Source organism: Anopheles gambiae, chromosome 2 (genome assembly GCF_943734735.2).
Source record: "Anopheles gambiae chromosome 2, idAnoGambNW_F1_1, whole genome shotgun sequence".
Lineage (NCBI taxonomy): Eukaryota > Metazoa > Arthropoda > Insecta > Diptera > Culicidae > Anopheles > Anopheles gambiae.
In genome coordinates this window covers 68826569-68853817 of record NC_064601.1, presented here as the reverse complement: position 1 = coordinate 68853817, position 27249 = coordinate 68826569, and the positions used below count along the sequence as shown (strand labels likewise).

At 41.8% G+C, this 27249-nt stretch overlaps 1 pseudogene; it reads right to left on the bottom strand.

Moving 5' to 3' along the window:
• Nucleotides 1-1056: 1056 nt before the first annotated feature.
• LOC133395111 (uncharacterized) overlaps nt 1057-27249 on the bottom strand; it is a 28500-nt pseudogene continuing 2307 nt past the window's right edge.

Sequence of the window (27249 nt, the reverse complement as noted above, 5' to 3'; positions counted from 1 at the left end):
AATGTATGAATGGTGAAATTGTGTGAAACTTCGTATGTGAATATCAAAAAAGTACACCTTCACTTCAAAATTGTATTTTGTGAAATTTTTTATCGCATTTGTGCAGAATTTCACGTTTTTAGCTACCCTGCCGATAATAGGTACACTGGCGAAAACTGGTACAGTTACCCTAGTTTGGGATGCTGCAGCTAAGGTTGATGGAGTGTCTCTAAACACTCAACTTCTTAAGGCCAGGGGACACTGTCCGTACCCGCTGCGCAAATTTGAGCAGTTTCCTGCGCAGGAAATGTACCAAAGCCTGCGCTGGCCAGCGCAGATTTTGGCAGGTCTCCCGCGCGGGACTTCAGCGATTCCTGCGCAGGTCTGCGCTGGTTTAGCGCCCTCTGTGGGCGAAATGGACGAACTATTTTTGGCGGCGGAACAAAAAAACGGTCAAAAAAATCAAAAATGTTGACGCCCATTTTTCTCGTCCGTTTCTTCTCCCTCCCTCACCATCCCATGTCTTACTTGAGCTTCAGCCCGTGCCTTCTGCCGCCAGCTGATTGGCTGTTGTGGTGTATGCGTTGATACTTATATGTGCATTGCGGTTGTGTATTGTTATTGGTGGGTGTTAGCATTTATTAATTTGCGTGTGACCTTGAGACGATGCGGGAGAAGCTGCTTTGGGATTTAAAGTGTTATCGGTGTATTGATGGTTTATTTTATTTCGTGCCGCTGCTGATGAGACCATTCGATGCTCCTGCCAGTTGAGGGTGAAGAAGCCTATTTAAAACAAGCGTAGGAGAACGTCTAACACTAATCTAATATTTTTTTTTTTTTAATTTGAACATGTTTGATGCTTCAACGGCCTTCTAAGCGTCATGTAGCACAGTGTAAAGTTGCGAAAAAGAAAAAAAATTGAATGTGCCGAAATGTGTCCCACAGCGGAGCGGAGTGTGTATCAAACGGGTAAAATACATTTCCCCTGTAACACCCAGAGGAATCGCCACAAGTTTACAGAAAACGTTGGAAGGCTTAACTCGACAATGGTAGTTGGTGCGTTATTAACGTTACACTCGAACTTGAATAGGTGTGTTTAAGAAAGTGGAAACCTGTAGGATTCTCTTTTTTTGCAATTCAGCTTTTTCCCAGTAATGCGCACAGTAGAAGATATCATCGATGCCGAACAAAATTGTATAACTTCTCTTTCTGTGCTAAGGAACCAGCCATCTCTATTACTTTTCTTCAACACATACAGGGTTTTCCAAGCCACTTCAATGTTGAAACTGAAAATTTCACGTTAAATGAAAGCTGAAGGCTGCACGGGTGATTTCAAGTCTGAAAAGCCTGTTCAATACAAAAAGATTTGTTTTCAAAATCGTTACACTATTTTTCAATATCGGTATAAGCCATTTCAATCTGTCAGTTTGGCAGGCTCTCGCCACAGTGGGATAGAAGGAAATAAAATACGTCAAAATGTTCAACAACTAATGTATTGAATTTCAATGTGCAGCGTTTGTATTTTTTAATGCAAATACAATCAATATGTAAAATGAATATGAATTTGTTTTAATATATTAATGAGACCTTATTAATAAGACTTCATCTTCTATTTGCAAAGATTTATTGTTCATATAACTCAATGCTAGTGTGAACTATGGGCCTTTAGAAGCTAAATTTTAAAATTTTACTAGGCCGAAAATAGACGGATCGGAATTTCGCGGCAGTTTATAACTGAAATTGAAGAGTCGGAATCTATGAAATCGTGTATTTTATTGGAAATAATGTACACTAATGTATTAATTTTCCTCCAAAAGTGGCTCACGATTCGACCGTAGTGGAACGCGATTCAACTATGGTTGCACGCATTCGATCGTAGTGGCATGCAATTCCAAACAGGCGGTTTGCGATTCGATCCAAATGGCACGAGATTGGAACGTAGATTGAAACAGGTGTATCTCGCTAGTAGCTAGCGAACTTAGCAAAAAAGGTCCTTCAATAAGTTGAAAAAAACCGGTCATTTATCTGAAATCTACAAGGCATTCGAAAAACAAAATTAGACTGGAATATCGATGTCAAATAAATAATAGTGGGTTGGCAGAAATATCGTAGTTTCAAAAACAAATTAAAAAATGAATGAAAAAATTTTGTTTATAAGTTTATATTGTAACTTTATTTTTAAATGCATCCTCTTGTTTTTTTTGTCCAAATAATATTTCAATATTTCAACCAATTATGTGTTTGAATTTAAAAAAAATCGATGCTAATCGCAAACATCATAGCTGTTTAATTCGTTTTTAATTAACATAACAATAAACTTTAATAAAATAAACAGAACAGTTCAATCTATTATCTCGTCCTCATTCATGCATCGGGGAATATACGACCACATATGCCGTACATATGCTTCACAGTCACTTGCTGTCACCAACGAAGCACCTTCTTCTATGGCCTCCAACAATTCTACATCACAATTTGCGTTGGCACGCTTAGTTATTTCTTTCCATTTACTGAAAAGATTTTCGATAGGATTTAAAAATGGGGAGTAAGGTGGTAAATAACGAACTTCATCTCCTCCATCTTCAAGAGCCTGTTTCACCTCTACACACTTGTGAAAGGTGACATTGACCATCACAAAAATCAGGTTTCGTGTAAGGGTTTCTACTAATTTTGCTTTCAGATCGATAATAAACTGAAAAAAGGATTCTCGGTTAATTGCTCTCTCTTTTGTCACGTAATGCAATATTCGTCCGTTCGAATTTGTGGGACCACTGTTACTGCTGGCTTTCCTTATGCCGACCTCGACTAGCACGCATACTAATGCAAAATCCCACTTCGTCAATAAATATTATATTTCTGTCTGATATTTGACCGGGAAGAGCATAAAAACTTGTCGCGTACTCTTTTCGTACCTGTATAGTGTTCGGATTGTTTCGACGCTCAGGTATTTTTTGAATCCGTTTAAGTGAGTAATGGAAATGTTTGATTTCCCGAGCAATCGTTGGTTTACTCACTCGAAGGTTGAAATTCTCCAGCACTTTTTGTGACAGTTTTTTTAAAAGATATTGTAGCATCTTCATCAATCCATTCCCTAATTTTGTTACCTAATTCTATACGAATTTTTTTCTCATGCTGAGCTCCTCGTTTTGACGCCTCGACTTGATAAGTATTTTTGAATTTTTTGATAATGCTGTATACAAATTTTACATCATTATGCATTTTGTTAATACACTAGTCACAACAAATATAGTTTAGCAATCATCTTATCAACAATAATATTAACAGTTTACAGTAAATTTTAAAATTGTATTTGCATTAAAAAATACAAATGCTGCACATTGAAAATCAATATACAAGTTGTTGAACATTTTGACGTATTTTATTTCCTTCTATCCCACTGTGGCGAGAGCCCGCCAAAGTGACAGATTGAAATGGCTTATACTGATATTGAAAAATAGTGTAACGATTTTGAAAACAAAACTTTTTGTATTGAACGGGCTTTTCAGACTTGAAATCACCCGTGCAGCCTTCAGCTTTCGTTTAACGTGGTTGAAATTTTCAGTTTCAACATTGAAGTGGCTTGGAAAACCCTGTAATCCTTCATATGGAGGGTGATGTTACTTCCGTGGATTCGAAGCGATAAAACCACTTGCATGGTTCTGGAACAATCAAATTATCTAACTCGGACAGCCGGTTTATCACTTGTTCCAAATTTTTCCAACCACTTCTTAACATGTTCTTCAGTAATTGAAGGACATTTTCAAAAATATAAGTAGAAAATGTGTTGAGTGGATCAAATTTCTCAACCTCTGCTGTAACATGTAGCAAATTATGAATGTTACTAGTAACGTACCTAAAGGAATTCTGTTCTTTGAAATACCTTGAAAGTTTTTTTATTTAACAAGTTTCTCTTTTATGCGACCGTTATCGTCAATGCATGATTTGAGACTAACTAAATGAATCGATCGTTCATATATATGTTAAAGTCTACTTCGATTACACGGCTACTTCGTTTACACCCTCTCTCGATCGTTCACTCCAAGTTTCTTCCTGAGGATTTCGAATCGACCAGTTTCTAAAGTTTTAGTAAAAATAAAATTCCAGTAAAAATTTCTGCTAGTTGATTCAAAGTTGAAATAGGTCCAACGATTATGTTTTCTTTTGCAATATGGTCCCGCACAAAATGGTATTTGATATCTATGTGCTTGACCCGTGTTCTAGAAGCAAAGTTCTTTCTTCAACTCAAACTTAAAACGTGATCTTTTAACTCGTAGTTTACTGCACTACTTTATTGCTCTAAATCTTACAACGTAGCAAAGTAAATTTCGCGGCGGATCGGTTAAAAAATTTCACGTACGCTTTCTTACGCTTTCTGACTTGATCTCATGGCGCTCGCGCGATGGCCGTTTTTCGATTCGCGCGGCGATGTTTTTTCTGCTCCCTCTGGTAACGGCAAATCGGCGACGTTTCGGTTCGGCTGTCAACGGCTTATCAATAAACACAAATTGTAAACAACAATTTGTCACTTTTCGCCGACCTCGTTGTTTTCTACAACATTCTCCCGCCCGGTACGTTGCTGGTATACGCAACTTACCCTACTAAAGTCGACGATCTACTTTAGTTCATTGTTCAACCGTTACGCTGGTGCCGCATCACCACAAAAACGTTCTGGGTTTGGTGGGTTGACCGTATCGTTCTTCATTTGTTAGGTCTACGAACGTCCAACACGGCTATCTTCGTTGCAGGTCTTTCGATGATTCCGCTTGCTGTCTGCACGGTGGCTCGCCTTACTTGGCCGTCGTTGGCTTTAACCACATCTATCACCCTTCCTTTCGGCCAACAATTCCTCGGTAGGTTGTTATCAGCAATCAACACTACATCACCTTCCTCGATCGGACGAGATGGAAGGAACCACTTTGTTCTGCGGGTCAGGGTCGGAAGGTACTCGGCTATCCATTTTTTCCAAAACAAGTTGGCGTTACACTGCGACGCTTTCCATGTCGACTTTACGGCCGTCGCTGTATCATCGAACGGTGCAGGTGGCTTGATGCCGTTTGAGCTGCCCAAGAGTAAGTCATTCGGTGTTATCGGTGGTGCCAAATCGTCGTCTAACGGCACGTAAGTCAACGGTCTCGAATTGATGATCATTTCTATTTCAGCCATGGTAGATTGCAATACTTCGTCGTTAGGCAGACGTGGCAATTCGAGTTGAGCGAAAACCTTTTTCACTGACTGGACGAGGCGTTCCCAGCAGCCTCCAAAATGTGGAGCGGCCGGCGGGTTAAAGGTCCACTTCAAATCAGGGCTAGTAAACTCTTCTAACAAAGTGTTTTCGTCGACACTCTTTCTGGCCTCCTTGAGCTCTCTCGAAGCTCCTACGAAATTCGTACCTCGATCACTAATGATCTCTCGCGGCGTTCCACGCCGAGCGATAAAACGCCGGATCGCCAGGATGCATGACGAACTCGTCATTGAATGCGCGATTTCTAGGTGGATGGCTCGTGTTGTTAAGCAAGTGAAGATCACTCCCCAACGCTTCTCCACGCGGCGACCAACTACTACGTTGATCGGCCCGAAATAATCTATTCCGGTACATGTGAACGCACGCTGAGCTATAGCCGTTCTTTGTTCAGGAATGCACCCCATCAACGGCGGCTCGGGAACAGCTTTACGATTAAGGCAGTGTTGGCAGTTTTTTCGAACCCGTTTATACTCCGATAGCAATCGCGGTATATAGAATCTGGATCGCAATTCATTGATGACGGTCTGATGGTTGCAATGTTGATATATCACGTGGTAGTGATGAATGATTAAATCTGTCCCTACATGTCGCCTGGGCAGTATCACGGGCATCCGAAGCGGTTCGTCCATTGCAGTGCAGTTTGCAAGCCGGCCACTTATTCTCAACACACCATGGTCGTCGAGTGTTGGTGAGAGTTTGTACAGTACGCTACATTTTTCGATGCCTTTTGACCACGGATGTTTTAATGTTGGAGGATTCTCGAGGCACTTGATTTCTTGCGGAAATGCTTCTCGCTGAATTTGCTTCAGTATTATCTGTTCAGCTCTTTGAAGCTCTTCTTGTATCAGCGGTTCTGTTGCGATCGGTGTTTTATTGGCCCTATGAGTGCAATTGTTCAAAAATCGAACGACATATCCAATGGATCTCAGAAGTCTATTCCACTTAGAAAATCGATCGATTTGGATGAGTGGCTTAGTTGTGACATGGAACAGCAAGTTGCGACGTAGTTCTTCTGCTGTATCATCTGGTCGTGTCGGTGAAGCTGGCCAATCGCTCTCCGGTTGCCATAGAAAGCTCGGACCCTTGAGCCATTTGCTGTTAGTGCTTAAATCGGGTATTTTTGCCCATTTCGTACCATCGTCTGCAACATTGGCTTTCGTTGATATCCACTGCCAATCGTCTACTTTGGTCAACTCTAGGATTTCTCCGACTCTCAAGGCCACGAATTGACTGTATCGTCTGTGATCTGAACGTAACCAACAGATGACGTCCCTTGAGTCCGACCAAAAGATTGTTCTTGTGATTATTAAACGATGTGATTTGTGTATCGTATGTGCGAGCCGTGCGCCAATCACTGCTGCCTGCAATTCTAAACGGGGAATCGATAGAAACCGTAGCGGTGCTACTCGAGTTTTTGAACCTATTAGAGCGCATTCTATTGTTTCTCCTTCTTCAAATCGGAAATAGGCAACTGCTGCCATCCTGTTTTCACTTGCGTCGCAGAATATGTAAAGCTGTACGTTACGAGGTAGGGCCGACGTACGCTGGCGGTAGCACCTTGGTATTTTGATCTGGCAGACGGCAAGTAAAATGCTAGTCCACCTTTCCCACTGTTCTGATAAACGGCCGCCAATCTGCTCATCCCAGCCGACACCAGCGCGCCATATTTCTTGCAGCAATACTTTCAGGAACATCAACACGTTCCCCAATAGACCCAAAGGATCGTAAATCCTCATAAGGATACGCAGCACTTCGCGTTTAGTCGGCAGTTTCGCTCCTGCCAGTAACTGCTCGTCGTTTCTAGGTGAGACTTTGTACATGAATGTATCGGCTTGCGTGTCCCACCACATTCCCAATACCTTTTCTGTTCTCGCATCTGTGCCAACGTTAACATCCTTCTCTATCTTTACAGGTACATTTAGCTGTTCCATCACCAAATGCGAGTTCGAGAGCCAGTTTCTAATCTCGAATCCGCCTTTCGCATGCACGTGACGTACGTCCTTCGCCAGCTTAATTGCTTCGTCTTCAGTTTCAACACTGGCGAGCATATCGTCGACGTAATGCTCCTTGACAATACATTCAAAGGTACGAGGAAACTTATCTCTATACTTTTCAGCGTTCAAATTCTTTACATAATGCGCGCAGCAGGGCGAGCACGCCGCCCCAAACGTCATAACGGTAACAACATACACGTCTGGAGCCTTATCAGTCTCGCCACCGTTCCATAGAATCATTTGACTGCGCTGATCCTCGGGTCGCATAGCCACTTGAAAGAACATCTCCTTGATGTCTCCTACTACGCCTATTCGATGCTCTCGGAACTTATACAGGACCGTCAGGAGGTCTACCAGCTGATCTGGACCCTTGAGCAGGAACGTGTTTAAACTGACTCCGTTAGACTTGGCGGCTGCGTCGAACACTATACGGATTTTTCCTGGCTTGTTAGGATTCGTTACCGGAAATGTCGGCAAGAACCAGTCTGTATTCCGTTTATCAGCTATTTCGCTTGGTATGAGGCGCCGGATGTAGCCCTTTGTTTCGTAATCGTTCATCTTGTCGATGATAGCAGCTCTCAACACCGGATCTTTTTGCATTTTTCTTTGCAGGCATTCGAAATGTCTTATGGCCATGAGTTTACTTGGTGGTAGCTGAACATTGCTATACTTCCACAGTAAACCTGTTTCATAACGATTTCCTTTTAAATGAGTCGTGTTTGCAAGGATCTCCAACGCCTTTTCATCATCTTTAGAGCCAACTGGATGGGGCGATTTGGAAATGCCCATCGAATCGATCGCAAAATATTTCTTAAGCTCAATATCGATTCTATCGTCGGTGCTATCTACACACGGGCAAACTTGTGGGCTATGATGGTTTAGGAAGCCATTCGCGCCATTACCGGTATTCGTTGGGTACGATCCATACACTATCCAGTCCAATCGTGTCTTGGCGGCAACAGGTTCAAGTGGCTTTCCCTCACGGTATGTCATCGGATTACCTAGATGGCAGTTATCCATACCAATGAGGATCCTAGGCGTGATGTCAGTGTATGAATTAAGCTTTAAGCCTCTCAAATGCTCGAATGTGCTTTGAAGTTTATCTGCGCTAAGTGACTGTCTCGGTAGCGCCAGACTCTGTACGGTATGCACATTTGGTAAGACATACACCTTGCCGATTTCATCACGTCCTGACAAACTTAACGATACCCTCACTGAATTCTTCTCCTCTCTTTTCTGATTTCCGGTCCACCAGAGGCACAACGGATGAGAAGTTCCTTGCAGGCCAAGTTCTTCTACCAAAGCATGTTCGACGAACGTGGCGGACGAGCCGTCGTCCAAGAACGCAAACGTATCAACTTTGCGGCCATTGCCATGAAGTGTAACCGGGACATAACGGAAGAGTGGCGGCTTCGCTAACGTGGTTTGGTGGTGGTTGCTCATATGGTGTCCGCCGGTTCCGACTGATAGCGCTTCGGCTGTGGCTCTCCGACCATCATGAAGCAATCTGTTGTGCAGGAAAACGCAACCAGTTGTGCCACACGGCGTTCTTCTTTCACAACGATTAAAGTGTCGTTCAAGACATTTGCGACATGTTTCTCTCGCACTGCTCGCCAACGGGCGTCTATGTCCATGGCAAGAAAATCAGGGCAGCTTTCTACGTTGGCGCATTGTTGTTGGCATACTGGGCAACGTGGTGTGGCTCTGCTGGAACTCGATGCAGTGTGTCGCGCTGGAGCGGCAGTGAGATGCGCATTCACGTGTCGATGTGTTTTCGATTCACGATTCCTGTTCGCTGTGGCATTCGATGCAGTTCTTGTATACGGACTTTCTGGGACGTGTACCGAGGAAACAGTCACCAAACTGGCTGCTTGGACCAAATGATTCAGCCAATCATTGAAGCTCGACAACGTAACTCGTCCCAAGTTCATTTGATGACATCCCCAATTGAGCTTTAGCGATGAAGGCAAGCGCTCCGTCAGCTCGAATAACAAAGCCACGTTGAACATGTATTCGTCGAGACCTGTGGCTGTGATTGTCGCACAAAGATTCTAGACTGCGATCCCAAAGTCTATCAGCGTATCGAGACGATCCTGTTTAGGTGCGGGCATGGCGCGCACCTTGTTTACTAGCGAGTGAACAATAATCTCAGGACGACCGTAGAGCATTTTTAATGTGCTGATAACATTCGGTACATTGGACGGATGCATCAAGAGGCAACGTACTGACTCCAACGCCTTTCCCTTCAGAGCCTTTTGAAGTCGGTCTAGGTTGTCCACATCACTTTAGACGTACTCCTCCGTGGTGTATTCGAAGGAGGAAAGAAACATCGGCCACTCTTCGGGGTTGCCGGCAAACGTCGGCAAGTCCCGTAGCCGTACTCCACTGTGTCTAACCGTGTATTGCATCTGCGAAGGATCAAAGGCTGAGAAAACATTCGCCTGAAATCTTTCCGGAACGATACTCACGCGTGGTTGCTGAGAAGACGTTCCCTGATGACCAGTTGCGCTTGTTTGCTGATGCGTTGTGCCCTGATGACCGGTGGCCTGGAACGATTGCATCAACTCGTTCCGTTCTCTGAGCTGCTTGATCTCCAGGTCTTCTAAAGCTCGCTGTAGGTCACGATCTCGATCAGGCTGCGTGGCTGGAGACTGGCTGGGTCCAGCGTTCTGGTCTGCGTCTCTACGCCGAGTCGCAGAAGTGCTAGCTCGCGCGTTGTAACGCAGAAAATCCGGGAAAGCAATGCTCGATCGAGACGGTGCGCTCGCAGGTTCACGGTCCGTGTTGCCGCGGCCAGGTGTACCTTGCGTTAATCTCCGCGGTACGGGCACGGCCGAAGGAAGGAGCACATCTTCGGCGGTTCCCTGGCTGACTGGGGAGACCGTGCCTCCACATTGCGCATTCAGCGACACTCCAAGGCCCCGTGACACACTCGGGCTTAACTGAGCGATTTGCGCGGTTAACCGGATGAAGCTTTCGTTAGCCTCCCTGGCTTGCTGGACCAAGTCCTGTATCGAAACAGTGTCTTCCTCTAAATCGTGCACCGGGGAAAGTTGTCGCACTGTCGAATTCGCGGCGGGGTTGGACTCAGCGTTCTCGCGGTTCATGTTCACTCAACTAAGCTTCACACGAGGCTTTCACAAATTAAGAAGTGAAATTTTTTAAAAATGTTCTAGAAGCAAAGTTCTTTCTTCAACTCAAACTTAAAACGTGATCTTTTAACTCGTAGTTTACTGCACTACTTTATTGCTCTAAATCTTACAACGTAGCAAAGTAAATTTCGCGGCGGATCGGTTACAAAATTTTACGTACGCTTTCTTACGCTTTCTGACTTGATCTCATGGCGCTCGCGCGATGGCCGTTTTTCGATTCGCGCGGCGATGTTTTTTCTGCTCCCTCTGGTAACGGCAAATCGGCGACGTTTCGGTTCGGCTGTTAACGGCTTATCGGCAACAGTATCGGCTGACCAGTCTGCATCTGCAAATCCAACGAGTTGTTCGATTTGTTCGTTCCTTTTCAAAGTCAGTACCAAATTATTTGTTCCTTGGAGATACCGGAGAATTCGCTTTAGCGCGATCCAGTGTTGGTGTCCAGAATTGAAAACGACCCATATATCCAACAGGATAACAGATATCCGGACGGGTGGACATCATAACGTACATGAGACTTCCCAAAAGCTCAGAGTAAGGTTCTGTTATACCGGCATCTTCTGTTCCAAGTTTCAGGCCTTTCTCCATAGGTGTTCTTGAAGAATTACAAACTGCCATTCCAAATTTTTCAAGAAGTCGATTGATATTGGCCACTTGTGACAACTGCATAATTCCTGTATTTTTATCGTAGTCGATCTTGATTCCCAAAAAATGTTTTAAAGTTCCACAATCCTTCATCTCGAATATTTCCAATAATTTCAATTTCAGCTCCATGATGGTATTTTTGTTTGTGCCTGCTATTATCAAATCATCGACATATACTACAATATATATGAAATCGTTACCTTCTTTGTTGAGCCAAGTGTAAAGGCAGTCATGCAACGGGGAGATTGCTTTAGCCCATACAACGATTTTTTCAAACGGCACACTATACCCGGAGCAGCTTCTACGCCATGTGGAACTTCCATATAAATTTCTTCTTGAAGCTCGCCGTGAAGAAATGCTGTTTTGACATCCATTTGATGAAAATAACATCCCTTTTGGATACCAACGGCCAGTACTGTTCGAATTGTTGTTATTTTTGCCACCGGCGCGTATGTTTCGTGATAATCCATTCCAGGCTTCTGCAGAAAACCCTTCACTACTAGTCGGGCTTTATACTTCACTGGATTACCATTCTCATCCTCCTTTACACGATATACCCACTTGGATTTCAATGGTCTACACGATGTCGGTCGCTTCACTAATGCCCAAACATTGTCTGTTTTCATCGACAACAATTCATCCTCAATAGCTTCCATCTTCCCGATCCACGATATAGCTGTACGTTCATGGTGGTTCAGTTGACAACTGTCTATTTCTACCAGCTGTTGATCTAGAGCAGGTATGTCAAACTGGCGGCCCGCGTCGATTCTGAATGCGGCCCGCGAGAGTATTTTGAGAATTGCCAAAAGCACTGCAAACCATTAATCTGTTATTACTATTTGTCAAAGTGTATTAAATTTTTCAGAGAAGAACAATCCTTTTGTTGGTATATTTTTCGAAACTAACATGAATGTACCCATAACATCTCATAAACTTATTCTACACAAACGTACATATCAATCGAGACCCTTAAGAATCATTGAATCGAATGCAAGCTCATTCGTATTATGTTTCGATTAAATACTGAATATTAGCATAATTTTGTGCACACTCGATTGCACATTCTGTATGGAAAAATAGATTTGCGTCAACTGTCTACAAACGAAAAAGGAATGAAAATAACTTGATACATACACTAGGAAACTTTGCAACATCTAGTGATTGATTGTCTGAATCGCATCCACGGCTCAAAACCATTTCCGATCATAGCTATTCCGACTTCGAATCCGGCCAAAACAAACCAGCAGTTCCGTTCGGTGCCGTCCAAAGCCTATAGAGCCGTTTAGAGCCATTCGGAACCGTTGGAGTCATCGGTTGTCCCACCGAATTTGTCAATCTCCATGCCCCCGACTGCCGAGTAAAGGATTCATTCGGCTCCGATTTTTTTCCGACCTTAGAATGTTACATCATTGATATTCGATTGGAGCCACTTCTATTTTTTGTCATAATCATGCCAAATGTTAATAAAAATGATTGTTGCCAAGCTGAAATTATTTGTACCCAACATTCTGCAAGACGAATTAATGTAATTTCCAACCTCCCCAAACATGAAAACCAAAATGATATGATTACGCTTAAGCCTAAAGGATTTAGATTAAGGATAAAAATAATCGAAATGCCGAAGCCTTGCAATACAAAGCTTATTAATAGATTAGCTCACACAGTCCTCAATTCCTCAATTCGCAAATCATCTCCCTTCAAGTCTCAAAACAGATTTGCCAATCTGTATGGGATCACACACCACGACTCTTCGTCAGATAAAATTATCGTAATTTAAAAAAAAAGTTATTCGTAAAATACGGGTTCTTGTTATAAGAAATCAATATATATATCCAGAACACTTGGAACTTGGAAATTAGCCAAAAATAATGTTTAAACACGTGTTATTACAATTTTTCTCTTGATCTATCAAAAAATTGCAAGCAAATATTTTTGTTATTCATCTAGTGATGGATAGCTCGGATTGCTTGAAAAAGATTCACTACAGGCTGCTAGACTTCTCCTACTTCAGTTAAAAAGTGTGTTTGACAGATATTTTTCTCATATAAAAAAGAGCACATATAAAAATAACATCGCGAATTTGTACTAAACAAACGATTCCATATAAGAAGCGAGGAGTACAAAAAGTCAATTTGTTTAACAATACAAATGTAAAAAAGTATTTTACATAAATATTGGGGTATATTTTCCAATCTCAACTTTACGGCCCGCGAATCACTGAAAATTTGTACTTGCGGCCCTCTGATGAAATGAGTTTGACACAGCTGCTCTAGAGCCAGTGAAATAATCACGAATTTTTTTCGGGAGCCTTCGTTCTCGTTCACTATGTCGTGTTGCTATTGATTGTTCGCTTTCGCCAGTTTTGCGAGATTCATCATCACATATTGCATCGCGATATTCCTCGTTATTTTCATAAAAATCATCATGCGGAGTGGTTTCGTTTTCATCATTACGTGCGACATCTTGAAGTGCTTGCGTGATATTGGCGGCGTCAACGTGTTCGTCCATGTTGGTGTTGATCCCAAATACGATAACCGTTCGGAGCATAGCCGACCATTATTCCCTCAACACACTTATTGTCCAGTTTCTTTCTTTTCTGGTCCGGGATCCATGTAAAAACCTTACATCCAAAAATTCGCAGCTTTCTAAAATCTGGTTTTACCTTCAGCCAAAATCCAGCAGGTGTCATATAGCCCTCTAACGCGCTTGTTGGGCTGCGGTTTATCAAATATGTAGCCGTCAACACCGCCTCTGACCACATTCGCTTTGGCATGTTAGAATCAATAAGCATGGTTCTGACCTTCTCAACCAACGTTCTGTTAAATCGATCTGCAACACCATTCTGTTGTGGAGAGTAGGCTACCGTACACTGCAATTGAATTCCTTTTTGCTTGTAATATGTTAGCTGCTCACTGGAGAAATATTCTCGGCCCTGATGTACGGTTATTTTGCTTATTTCTCTCGAAGTGAGCTGTTGCTATTGCTTCATACTCTTTGAATCGCTCAAATACCTCAGACTTTCTTTTAATTGGATATACTACCGCAAAGTGCGTGAAATCATATATGAAGCTAACAAAATCTTTGAATCCGTTCCATGCAACAGGATCAATAGGACCACACACATCTGAATGTACCCTCTCTAGTGGGCGCGTGGCTCGTACTCGGTTGCCATCAAACGGTTCTCTACAAAGTTTCCCGAGAACGCACGTGTTGCAAAAACCAACCTGCTTAGGCTTTGGATCTAAACCAACTGCCATGTTATGCCGCACTGAAGTGTCCATAGAGTGTTGTCTTGCATGTCCAAGACGACGGTGCCATAGTGTACTCACCTTAGATGTACACATACTTGCAGATGATCCAGTCGTCTCCAGCTCTAGTTGCAACTCGTAAAGGTTTCACCGCATATGAGCCACAGCAATCACTTCCTTCTTGTGTTTCATTATAGCCTTCTCACAGCCATTTTCGCGAGTGAAGAGAACATCAATTCCAGCTTCCGAGATTTTCTTGACAGAAAGTAGGTTGCTTCTCAACTCCAGTAGGTAAATTACGTTCTTGATTTCCACCGTAATGCCTTCTTTGGTTTTTCCTGTAACGCTACCTTTGTATTCGCCTACCAAAGATACACCGTCTTTGGCAACGTCCACGACGAACGGTTCGTTAAGTTTCTTTATATTCTTCAAATATTTTCTGTTGTTGATCAAGTGGTCACTGCATCCAGAATCAACGATGAAAGAGTCTACTGCGAGCTCTTTTTCTCCGATTTGAAGCTGCGATTTCACCATAAAACTCACAGTTTTCTCTGCCACGACAGAGTTGGCGGTTCTGTCTTGCATTTTGGATCGACAATCCTTTTGCATGTGGCCTACTTTTCCACAACGATGGCATTTCCCTTTGAACTTTTTCTTGTGAAAATTTCCACCGACAAAAGCTGTTGATTTTTCTTCGTCACAGTAGTCTGCTCGATCTGTTCTCTTCGATTCTTCACCTAACAACCGATGTTTCACAATTTCTAGGGAGACATCTTTATCGTCTGTGTTTTCTAGAGCTGTCACTAATGGATCGTAACTGCTTGGCAACGTTATGAAGAGTTGAGAGACCAAAACGCTTGTTTCCATTTTTGCACCTGCAGTTTTCAACTGACGCACCAGGTCGTCGAATTCGGCAAGATGGTTTCGCATTGACGATCCTTCCTTCATACGTAACGTGGCCAACCGTTTGCGCAAGATCGTCTGGCTTTCCCCCGACTTATTCGCAAAAGTGTCTTCAAGGGCTTTCCACATTTCCTTGGCTGTTCCAGTGGCGGATCAAGGGTATCGGGGGCCCTAGGCGGAACGACGAGTTGAGGCCCTCTGTAAATGGTACTGTAGCGGCACTAAACTTGCTGTTGGGAGATTGAACAGTAAACTTGAAATGCCGTCGGGGCCCCCTTAGATCATCAGTCGCAAACTCTAAATTTTTTTCTGACGGGGGGGGGGGGTGCAAATGATTCGCCAGCCTCGGGACCCCATCGGCCATCCTTCCGGGGGCCCTTGTCGCTAGTACTCTCTCCATACGGCATACTATAGAATGGCGATCTACGGGGCCCCTAAATCGGCGGGGCCCCAGGCGACCGCCTAGTCCGCCTACCGTTAGATCCGCCGCTGGGCTGTTCCCTTTTCTTCTACTATGGCTAGAAAATCGTCTCCAACAAATCCAACCAGCAAGGATTTTGCCTTCCGGTCCATTCGCAAAAACTTGTTCCACGATTCTTCGACCGCCTCAGGCACGTCTTCTTCGAACGCCTCGCAAACTTCCGAAGCTCCCATAAACAAACGAACTTGGAAACGCCATTTTCCGTAGTTCGTTCCATTCAGCTGGGGAATGCCATTACCTTCCTTTACTGAGGAGCCCATAACCTAAAGGAACTCTGTTCTTTGAAATACCTTTAAAGTTTTTTTTTATTTAAAAAGTTTCTCTTTTATGCGACCTTTATCGTCAATAAGCGAAAGGCCACGGGAGTGACAAAATGCTGACAAATTTTTCAAAATGTGAGCTTTTGTCATTTTTTTGAGCTTTTGTCAAAATTTTGTGACCTGGAGCAGCCAGGAAAAAAAGTTGACAAAAGTTGACAAAATTTGACGTTCGTGAAAAAGCGTAAACACACAGCTATTTGGCGCACAACTGCTTGTTAAGATAACAATGCTAAAATGCATGATTCTAATTGATTTATGTACCTAGTTAGTGTTTCTTAAACAAAATATCGATGATATACAGATGTTGGAGCTTTTTGTCGCTCTTGTGTATGTTTTTGGTGCGGCCACGAGAAAAGCTCTTTTTTGCAGTTGACAAGCAATTTTGACAAAGTTGAAAAAATTTTCAACATTTTTTCAGCTCCGTGGCCACGCGCTAAATGGATGATTTGAGACTAACTAAATGAATCGATCGTTCCTACATATATTAAAGTCTACTTCGATTACACGGCTACTTCGTTTACAGTACCCTTCCCCGTAAATTTTGTCATAGTCGACAACAAATCGTTCAAGTAATTGACCCGCAGTTTTCCAATAACTTTTGTATGTGTAAGAGGAAAGAATTTTAACTGCGCATATAAAAAGCATGTGGTGGTTATATTCATCTTGACTTATTCAGCCTCTTAAAACGACAGAAGCAGCATAATGAAGGAAAGAACTGTATTCAGAAGCTTTCCAAAATTTTAAATCATCCAATTTGCGTAGCTTACGATGGATCTCCGATGTCAATTCTATGCGTACCAAATCCAATGAAATAGCCTCTATAGTCGATGGAGACCACTTAATCGCTCCCCACAAATCGTTCAAGTAATTGACCCGCAGTTTTCCAATAACTTTTGTATGTGTAAGAGGAAAGAATTTTAACTGCGCATATAAAAAGCATGTGGTGGTAGGTCCACCCTTGCAATGCTTTGCGTTCTATGCCATAGTGCATAAGATGCAATTCATCACCGATAGTAACTCTCTCAATTATATCTAATTTTTTATATCCAGCAATGGGGTTTTTTTCTTTTTGGTGTTCTTTATACACATCATTACGAAAATCTTTGTCAGTACGCAATGGAGCATTGGTTCCCGGAAAACAAGTCGTTCGTGATATTGGATGATGGTATCTAACAACGGTACATTTCAGACATCCATGCTTTCCTGTGTGTAATACCAAACCTAAGAAAAAAGTACATTAACATCATTGGATAAATCATAGACTGTTTGTAATTACCTTTAATAAATGAACGTGCTGGGGAATCAGCCACAAAAGCACGCACTTTGATGCACATCTTAGTCAGAGGACACCCTAACATAATACCATTATCGATAAGACCATTTAGTTCATCCACCAATAGGTCGATGAATTGTTCGAGCGATTCTGGTTTTTTTGGCCCGCAAAATATAGCCACAATCATTGGCCTTAAATGTGGCATGGTGTGTATATTAGCCAAAATTGGCCAAAATGATGTTCGCTCACTTTTGTGCAACGGCAGACCATCAATATTAATTTTTATGGGTAGTTTTGTATTGGGTAGCATCTTCTGGCTCCCAAAAAATAATCATACGTTTTAACAGCAACGAATCATATACACTTTATCAATGGGAATGTTCGTCGCAGACTCAGCAGAAAAGAAAATTTTCGTCTGTAATCGTCTGTTTAGGGAAACAAAAATGATAACATTATATGCTCACCTAAAAATATTTTGCAGGCACTTGCCAAGACCATTGTACCAATACTGCCCCCCAGCAATATTCAAAATATTTTTTGGCGCCGTGCTTGTCCGCATCAACGTTCGCGCATCCTTTGGCAACGGTAAATTGGCCCGCTCCCGTAAGATGTGTAGCAGCAAATTGATAGAGGTTTGAGGTGTATTGTTTATCAACGCCTAATACCGCAGACATTCATTAATTGAATGCGAATGCACATCAAATCCCGGTGTTTTAGGAGGCTCGTTGGAATCTTCTTCAGCCTCATCGTCGGTCGAATCGAGCATTTCGCCCTCCACAACATTTTCGAAAACATCTTCCACATCACCCACGCATGCATCTTCCACAAAAGATTGTGGCTGTTGGTCAGAAACTGAAACGTTTTATTAATATTGTTCTTTTACAACACACAATTCAAGTATAATCACAGAGATTTACTCTGTGAATTAAGCTAAAATATTTCCTACAAAGTACAAATTGAATCACAAAATATACCGGGATGCCGCACTCTTATTCCATACACACATTTTTTCTGACATAAACGTAAACATTGAAATTAGCAATTTGCACTATAAACGCTTTATAACACTGATTTAAAATCACGAAACACGGCATAGTGTAAACAAGTAATGTAATTATGTGGCTAGGAACAAACATTATCTACTACAAAACAAATAACACTTGTTGGCAAATATAGTCTTGCCATTTTCCACACCGCTCCTGCTGAATTCTTCTTCCTCTAGAACTTCTTCTTCAGCAATGCGCTTCTGAAGCCGGCGGTAGAACTGCCCAGTTCTTTTTTATGTCTCCAGAGAACTCATACACGATGCTTCCATTTTATGCTGTAAATACCGATAAAAGTTAGTTCATTTCGTAACATTAAGTTTCTGGCACAGCACAAATTCGCCTTGCTTCAGATTATAACAACAGATTCACTTTTCACTTGTTGGCTTCACTTGACGCTTTAGAAATTTCTGCAATGTTTTGACACTTGTTGATACGCCAGAAGAACAAATCTGTGTGAGATCATCAAGCGAGCAGCGAAGGCCTCGTCGATACACAGAGAGAGAAATTCACAAGTCCTAGATGAGCGCGATGGGAGAAGAATCATGGCAGATCGAGAGAGATGGATAGACTCAGCCCAGCGAACTCTGCATGCAGCTGCATGAGTGTGTGTCGTTCAATGGATATCGGTTTCCCCTTCACCCCTTCACGGGCGGTTTTTGTCCACCATTTCTTTCCAGGCTACATGAGCGGCGTGGTACCGTCCAAAATCTAGAGAGAGAAGACATGCTCTCTCGCTTTGGCATACAGGAAAGTTTTCCAATAACTTCGGTGTTGTGGGCAGCCGTGCCGACCCCTGGACTGGCCGTGGCAGTTGCGCTGCCACCGGTCGTCGTCCAGGAGGACGACAGTGTGTCACACACACTGTCGCACACACAAAGCGCGCAAGGCTTAACAGGTTGGCTGATAAGTCCCCGGTATAACAAAGAAAAACACATTTTTTGTCAAAATTCGTTTTTATTATTCAACATAGTTCCCTTCAAGAGCGATACAACGATTATAACGACCTTCCAATTTTTTGATACCATTTTGGTAGCACTCCTTCGGTTTTGCCTCAAAATAGGCCTCAGTTTCGGCGACCACCTCTTCATTGCAGCCAAATTTCTTCCCTGCGAGCATCCTTTTGAGGTCTGAGAACAAGAAAAAGTCGCTGGGGGCCAGATCTGGAGAATATGGTGGGTGGGGAAGCAATTCGAAGCTCAATTCATGAATTTTTGCCATCGTTCTCAATGACTTGTGGCACGGTGCGTTGTCTTGATGGAACAACAAAATAACAAAAGTTGCTTGACAAAAGACGCTCTGTCTCACAAACTAATTGACATACAGACGTCAAATTTTGACACGAATCATTTGAAGGTTGGTACTACATAAAAATAATATGCATTTAATACTAGCGGCGCCATCTATGTGTCAGACCGGGGACTTATCAGCCAACCTGTGAAGGTTTAGTGCTTATAGATTTTTTTTTGTTTGTATATTTTAAACTTTTTTACTAGAAACGTTATGTTTGAGGCCAATTCTGAATTGCCACTTAGATTCTTCATTGAGCTCTCGCATGGCTTTCTGGCCCATATTAATACGGATTCATACGATGCCACATGTGCATCCTATGACCGTAGCAATTTTTTGTGGGCCATCGAAACCGTCATCCACTGAAGAATACCTTGGTGAATCGGTTGACGAGTTGAATTTACTCATGGAATAGAGTATTAATTTAGGTCGGAATGGCACATTAGTCAAAATAAACCTGCGTGCCTTTGTTGCAGATTCGCCTGCTCGAGCATTCATTAAAGGCAAGTTAGTGCTGTATAATGTTATAAACAATGTGCTATTCCTTCTTTCTTATTTAAGGCGTACAAGATTTTGGAGGGAAACATGGTTGCATGAAATGCACGGTAGTTGGATATAGTCATTCCATTTCCAACGTCATGTGTTTTCCGTTTGCCTCGATGTTCCCTGAATGAACCAATGAAGCATGTTAATCGTGGCATGGAATATGGAGAGCATCATAAGTAAATAACGCCACTTATTAAACTTGACAATTTAGATATTGTAGAAGGCGTGATTGTGTCTGACAGTATACATTTGATAGACCTAGGTGTGACCTGTAAAATTTTGCAGGGTTTTATATTTGGTCACTGGGGAGCGCCAATCTCTTAAGGCATGGCTACAGGAGTCTAAAACAGGTTTTTAACCGTCTTACAAAATTAGAGTACTTGAACTCCCCTAATACCTTGGACAGCAATTCGTTCCCGAAAACTAGCCTGCAATTTTCAGACTAGATTATTCTAGCCTCGAAGCTATAATTAGATTCGAGTACCTGCTCGAAAACACGGTGTTGTTTACATTTATCCCAAGGTATTTTCATTTAATTTCATTTATTCATTAAATATCCGCCATCAAGGCTAAATAAAGCAGACTTAAAACTAAATAAAACCTAACAAATAAACAAAATAATGCATGAAAAACTAAGCCTAACTAAACTAGTCTTCACCTAGCAAAAAAAATAAAGAGAAAAAAAACATAGGTAGAGCGTAGAGACTATCATAAACTTAATGAAAACTTAGAAGAATAATTAAAGAGATTTAGAAGAAAAAATACGGTTACGGAAAGAGTTGAGAGAGGAGTCGAAATCAAAGAGATGGTAAAAGTAGTTAAACAACCTGAAACAGGATAGAATAGGATTGTTAGGATTCATTCATAATTTAAATTAACGGAATGAGGAACTACCGTTGTGCGGGTTTTTGTTAGTTGGGAACGGATAGGATTGTGTCCGTCAGGAACGACAGGTTCTAGAGAAGGGTATATAAGAAGTCTGAATTTTGTATCGTCCTCTTTTTGTACTGCAATTTCGCTCAAATAAAAACAAAACGTAGGAAAACAGACCCTATCTTTTGGTCCCAACATTTGGTGCCGTGGCGACTAGGATTGAATTCCGTGAAATTTACCGGTCGGTGCAAAAGTGTAGCAGTCAACAATGGAGAACGAGTCGAGCGATGAAGAATTCCGCGGCTACGTTGGAAAGTCAAACAGTACGCTGGTGGAGGCTCCGAAGAAGGTAGGAGGTACCACAAACGATCTTCATAGGAAGAAGTGTGAGTGTTTGGTTGGAACAATGCGACGAATACTGTTGTTTGCTGAATCGCATGTGACCGCTGAAAAGGAGAAAATAAGTGTGCGTAGTAAGGTTTTGGAGGAAGCTTGGGCGAGTTTCAACGCATTGCAGCTTGAAATATGTGACAGTAAATTGTACGAGGAAGTGGAATGTGTCTATTTCGAAGCCGCGGAGAAGCTTGAAAAGCTTGCCTATGCAAATGTGTGTGTGCTGCAAGAACCAGTTAACAGTAGTGAAAGAAAACCAGTGCAGCTCCCAAAACTTACGATTCCCACTTTTAGCGGAGCTTATGAAACGTGGACATCGTTTTATGACATGTTTTTGGAAGTGGTTCACAAAAACAGTGCATTGTCAAACACGGAAAAGGGGGTTTACCTTAAAAGTTTTTTGAAAGGTGAACCGTTGACCATAGTGCAAGCTTTCCCGATAAGTGACAAAGGTTATGAGGTCGCTTGGTCGGCATTAGTGGAAAGATACGAGAATAAGTATCTCATAAAGAAAAAAGCACGTGAACGAGCTTACAGGGTTTTACAAGTCAGAATAGAATGTCAGCAAAACAATTTCAGAAGCTCAAGATTCACTTTAGCTGTCAAACGTTGTTGTTTCACCGCACCGATGCTATTTTCAATAGCGCAAATTGATTTTTAAATCGCTCAAGTTGTTTTTTTAGAGGCCTTTCGCATCGTTTTGCAAATTCAAACACGAATTTTGAGATTATTTGTATACAAATCAATTATTTAGTGCATTTCTAGCGTTATATTTATGAAACATTACGTATTTATGGTAAAAATGGCGATTTTCTGTGCAAAAAGCTACATAAACATTGTACATGTTTACATACGCAAGTGCTCGTAGCTTTTTGCACAGAAACACTCATTTTTACAATAAATACGTATTGTTTCATAAATATAACGCTAGAAATGTACTAAATAATTGATTTGTATACAAATAATCTCAAAATTCGTGTTTGAATTTGCAAAACGATGCGAAAGGCCTCTAAAAAAACAAATTGAGCGATTTAAAAATCAATTTGCGCTATTGAAAATAGCATTGGTGCGGTGAAACAACAACGTTTGACAGCTAAAGTGAATCTTGAGCTTCTGAAATTGTTTTGCTGACATTCTATTCTGACTTGTAAACCCCTGTATCTTGTTTCCGAAGATGAAAGTTCCCAACTCAGAGGGAATTCGTGCATTAATTAATTGCTGTGAAACGCAAGTGAAAATGCTAGGACAATTAGATGAAAAGCCTGATGGTTGGGGCATTTTGCTCACTCAGTTAATAGTGCTCAAGTTGGATGAAAATACGCAGAAAGAATGGGAGAAGCATGTAGTGGATAATCCTGAGTCCGGTTATGACGAATTGCTTACATTCCTGCGTAATGCAAATCGCTTATTAGAAGCAGTGTCGGGAAACAAGAACGTACAGGAAAGTTCGGCTAGAAAGCAACCTGTGAAAGTGTTAGTGAACGCGGCGAGCGACACGCCAAAGTGTCGAGCCTGCGATGGTACACATTTGTTGTATGTGTGCGAACGGTTTAAGAGTATGCCTAGTGAAGAAAAGATCGCTTTTGTCAAATCTCGAAAGTTGTGTTGGAACTGTCTCGCTGGAGGCCATCTTAGTCGTTTTTGCAAATCGAAGCGAAATTGTGGAATTTGTGGCAAAAAACACCATTCTTTGCTACATCAAGCGAGTGAAGCAACATCGTTGTTCACAAATACAACCGTAGATCAGCAGGCATCGGCGGAACCTTCGACCTCGGGAGTAAATGTGACGACTTTGTCCTCTTCTGAAGTGAGAGATTCACGGAATTCGTATCAACTGCATTGGTACGGGTATTCGTATTCGTCTACTGCATTGGTACGGGTGCGAACGGGAACGGGAGAATGGAAAATTGCGCGTGCGTTTCTGGATGGTGGTGCGCAATCTTGCTTGATGACGGAGCAGCTGTACAATTCGTTGGCGATTTCGGGACAATGTGCGGATGTGTGTATTAGTGTGGTTGGTGGCAAGGAGCTAAAAGCGACGCGTGTGGTCGAGACAGATATTGCTTCACAATACAATGAATTCAGGAAAGGCGTTTCATTTATTGTGGTGCCAAAAATTACCAGTGAACAACCTTTGAACACTTTGCAATTGTCAAAGCTGGTTGTTACGAACCGAGCTTCTCCGGCAGGCCACGCGAAGGTTTGGCCCTCAGCAAGAGTTGCAGGGTTGTAACGGAGGAGAAACAAACAGCAGCAGAGTGGACAGAGTATTTGACACTTCGCCTACTAACCAGTCCTTCCCGCTAGTTGCTTCTGATCCAAGGTTGGGAAGCCTATGCAGACGGAAGGGGGTGTTTGGCTCGGAAATCCAGGGGCTCTGTCCTATTTCGGATATTTAGAATTAAACCTCTTTACTCCAAGAGCTTCTGCGTTTGAATCCTGCTTTATTTAAAATATGGCCTATTTTTATACTAAATTTATCCTCACAAGTTTACCCGAATATCCGTTCGGACGGGATAATTCGTGTTTCCAGAAACATCTTATTTTCACGTGGAAGGATAAATAATGGTTAGGGGAAGGTAGGTAAAGACGGACACTGCGGGTAAGATGGACACTTCTCATAAATGCATCAAAATGGTAATTTTCCAAAAAATCAACAATGCAGCATCCTAACTTAAAGTTAAACAACACATTTGAGAACAGTTTTGGCATAATATATGCAAAATTGGTTAAATCCACTATCAAAATAAAATTTCAATCATGTGCACCCTTGTGGATCTAATTTGACTACTGCCCTTGTGATCTTAAGCTCTACAACTTGTATTGTTTACATTTCCGGAAGTTTTATTTCATGAACGGGTTGTCGCGATCATTAATGAAAAAACTGGCGAAAGAACGACAATGAAAGCAATACAAAATATTGTTTTCTGGTGGTTTAAACATCGTGACACCAAAGCGGGAAAGACGGACACTTTGCTGTAGGGAAAGATGGACACCGAATTTATTGATTTATTTTACTTCTTATATCAATTGGTGATGAATAGATTTCTTCAAATACCTTAAATAATGGAATTCCTAAGCTATAAAACAATCAGCAATTAGAGAAAGTATTGAAATAAGTGAGAAATGAAACACCGGTCAAAATAGTAGCCATTCGTTATGCTATTGCTCCCTCGACGCTGATGAGGCGCTTCACAAAATACAATATCTTGTCACGACTTGGACAACTTTAAGCAATAAAAAGATGAGGCATTAATACGACATTGTTCAGGAATAGATGAGAAATTCTATGGGATTACAAATATCAAATGTTGAATTTTGACATGGTGGAAAATGGCTTTAACTATTAACAAGTCCCTCAAAAATTACTGGGGTCGTGGACTTTTCGCGAAGTGATTTCCTAAAAGGAAGTTCTAGACTGTTGTTCTGTAAGCTGGAGTAACGTCAGCTGTTAGTGCGTGATATTTCAATAATGCTTTAGATGCTGCATTCTACGATATATTAGAAGCGGTGCTTACAATTTTTAAAACCACGACTGAATGAACCGTCGTTGCAATAGGCCAATAATCAATTTATAAACGTACCAGGACGTGGAAAGTGATAGAATTTGTTAAAATACTGTAAAACTCTTCACTTTACAACGTTTTCTACAGGTGTCCATCTTACCCTTCATGGTGTCAGTCTTACCCGAACATTTCAAAACCGCACGAAAAAAATCATATTTTTCATTCATGAAAAAAACGCAAAAATCGATGGAAACTTAAAAGTTTCAACACATTTTCTGATAAAACATGAGTGTAAGATAATGTATGCACATTTTCATGGTCGTTGCACCTATATAACCTTAGATTTTAACCATTTCCCTTAAGGTGTCCGTCTTTACCTACCTTCCCCTACTATGATCAGATTGGTAAAAAAAAGAAATTTAGAATCGCGAGCGTAACATTCTCCCCACCATAATTCATCCCAATGGATTATGCTTTATTGGCCGCGATTCATAAATCATCTTCTTTTTTCAACTGTTGTACAAGTTTCGGAGCCCAATTGCATGGAGCTATCATACGTTTCTTTGGCGGGACTTTCTGCAAATTTTCTTCAGATAGCACTTTTCTTTTTGTTGGTGAATGCGGAGGCTTCTTCACAACCAGCAAATGCTCCTTCTGCTTCACGTCTATGACTGCAACTTTCACTGCTGGTCGTTTTATTACACCTTGGACTGTTTTGACCGACACTGATCTAACTTGTCCATCTGGTGCTTTTGCAGTCTCTACTACCCTTCCTTTAAGCCATTGTCCAGGTGGAGCGTTATCATTCGTGATGATCACTATATCATTAACCTTGATGGGTTCTACCTTGCACGTCCACTTATTTCGTTTGATCAAAGTAGGCAGGTATTCCTTTTTCCATCGATCCCAAAATGTTTTGGCATTGTGCTGTGCCAATCTAAATTGTTGCCGATCCACTTGCGATGTTTCAGTAGGTGCTGGTAAGGAATTTACACCTTTACCAATTAAGAAATGGAGTGGTGTAAGAATCTCTTCTTCTTCTGACGTTAGCGGCAAATGTGTTAAAGGTCGCGAATTTAAGGATTCGATCTGAATTAATGTCGCTCTTAATGTTTCTGGTGTTGGGTGCCGCGTCTTCCATTCAGTAACCATATGTCGCAATGCTTTCTTTATGTTTTGAATCAGACGTTCCCAGGAACCTCCGAAGTGCGGTGCTGCAGGCGGGTTGAACTTCAATTCTATTTTATATGTTAGTGCAGTCTCACGCCCCATTCTTAGATCGATATCTTCGACAATTTTCTTCAATTCTTTTTCTGCGCCAACAAAATTTGTACCGTTGTCACTGTACAGACGGGTTATCTTTCTGCGACGATGAAGGAAGTTATTCAAACACACCATGAAACTATCGGTGTCCAGTTTCTCTGCTAATTCCAGGCGTACAGCTCTTGTGCTCGTACAGGTAAATATCGCTCCCCACCGTTTCTCAGTAGAGCGCTTAACGGTCCCATCTAGAGGACCAAAGTAATCTACTCCTGTATGTAGAAATGGAGGATTGTATGGATGCGTTCTATATGTTGGTAGCGGTGCCATGAGAGGTGCTTTAGGAGCAGCGATGTTCAAAATACATCTTTGGCAGCAACTTTTCACATTTTTTAAGACTGTTCGTAGATTGATAATCCAATAATGTTGTCTTAAAAATCCTATTACAACATTATCTGCCTGGTACATATACTTCTCGTGGTAGTCTCGAACGAGAAGTTTCACAACACGTGACTTTTGGGGTAAAATAATTGGTAAACGCGCGCTGTATGGCAAGCATGATGCATTTTCTAGACGGCCCCTGATCTTAATATTCCTTTTTCATCTAGAAACGGTACTAGTGTTCGAATGCTGCTTTTGTTCAAAATCTCCTTTCTTTTTTCGAGAGCTTCCATCTCTTCAGGAAAACCTTCCCACTGAGCTTTTTGCAGTAATGAGAGTTTAGCCGTTTCCATGTCCCTGTACGTGAAAAATTGCTCCGGTTCTTCAAGAAATCGACGTATTTTTTCATAACTGTTTGGTGCTTCAGCAATTTGTCCCACGATGAAAAATAGTATTCTGGAGCAATTGTTCATGCTCTTGTAAAAACTGTGGGCCATTGTACCATGTCCACGAATTGCTGGTGATTTTCGTAGCAATATCAGCTGGATTATCCTTTGTGGATACCCATCTCCATTGGTTGGCACTGGTTGTGTCCAATATTTCACTTACACGATGCGATACGAAAACTTCATACGTTCTATGTTCGCTGTTAATCCACGCAAGAACAGTTTTCGAATCACTCCAGAATATTGTACGACTAATCTTTAATCGAAGCTCTTTAAT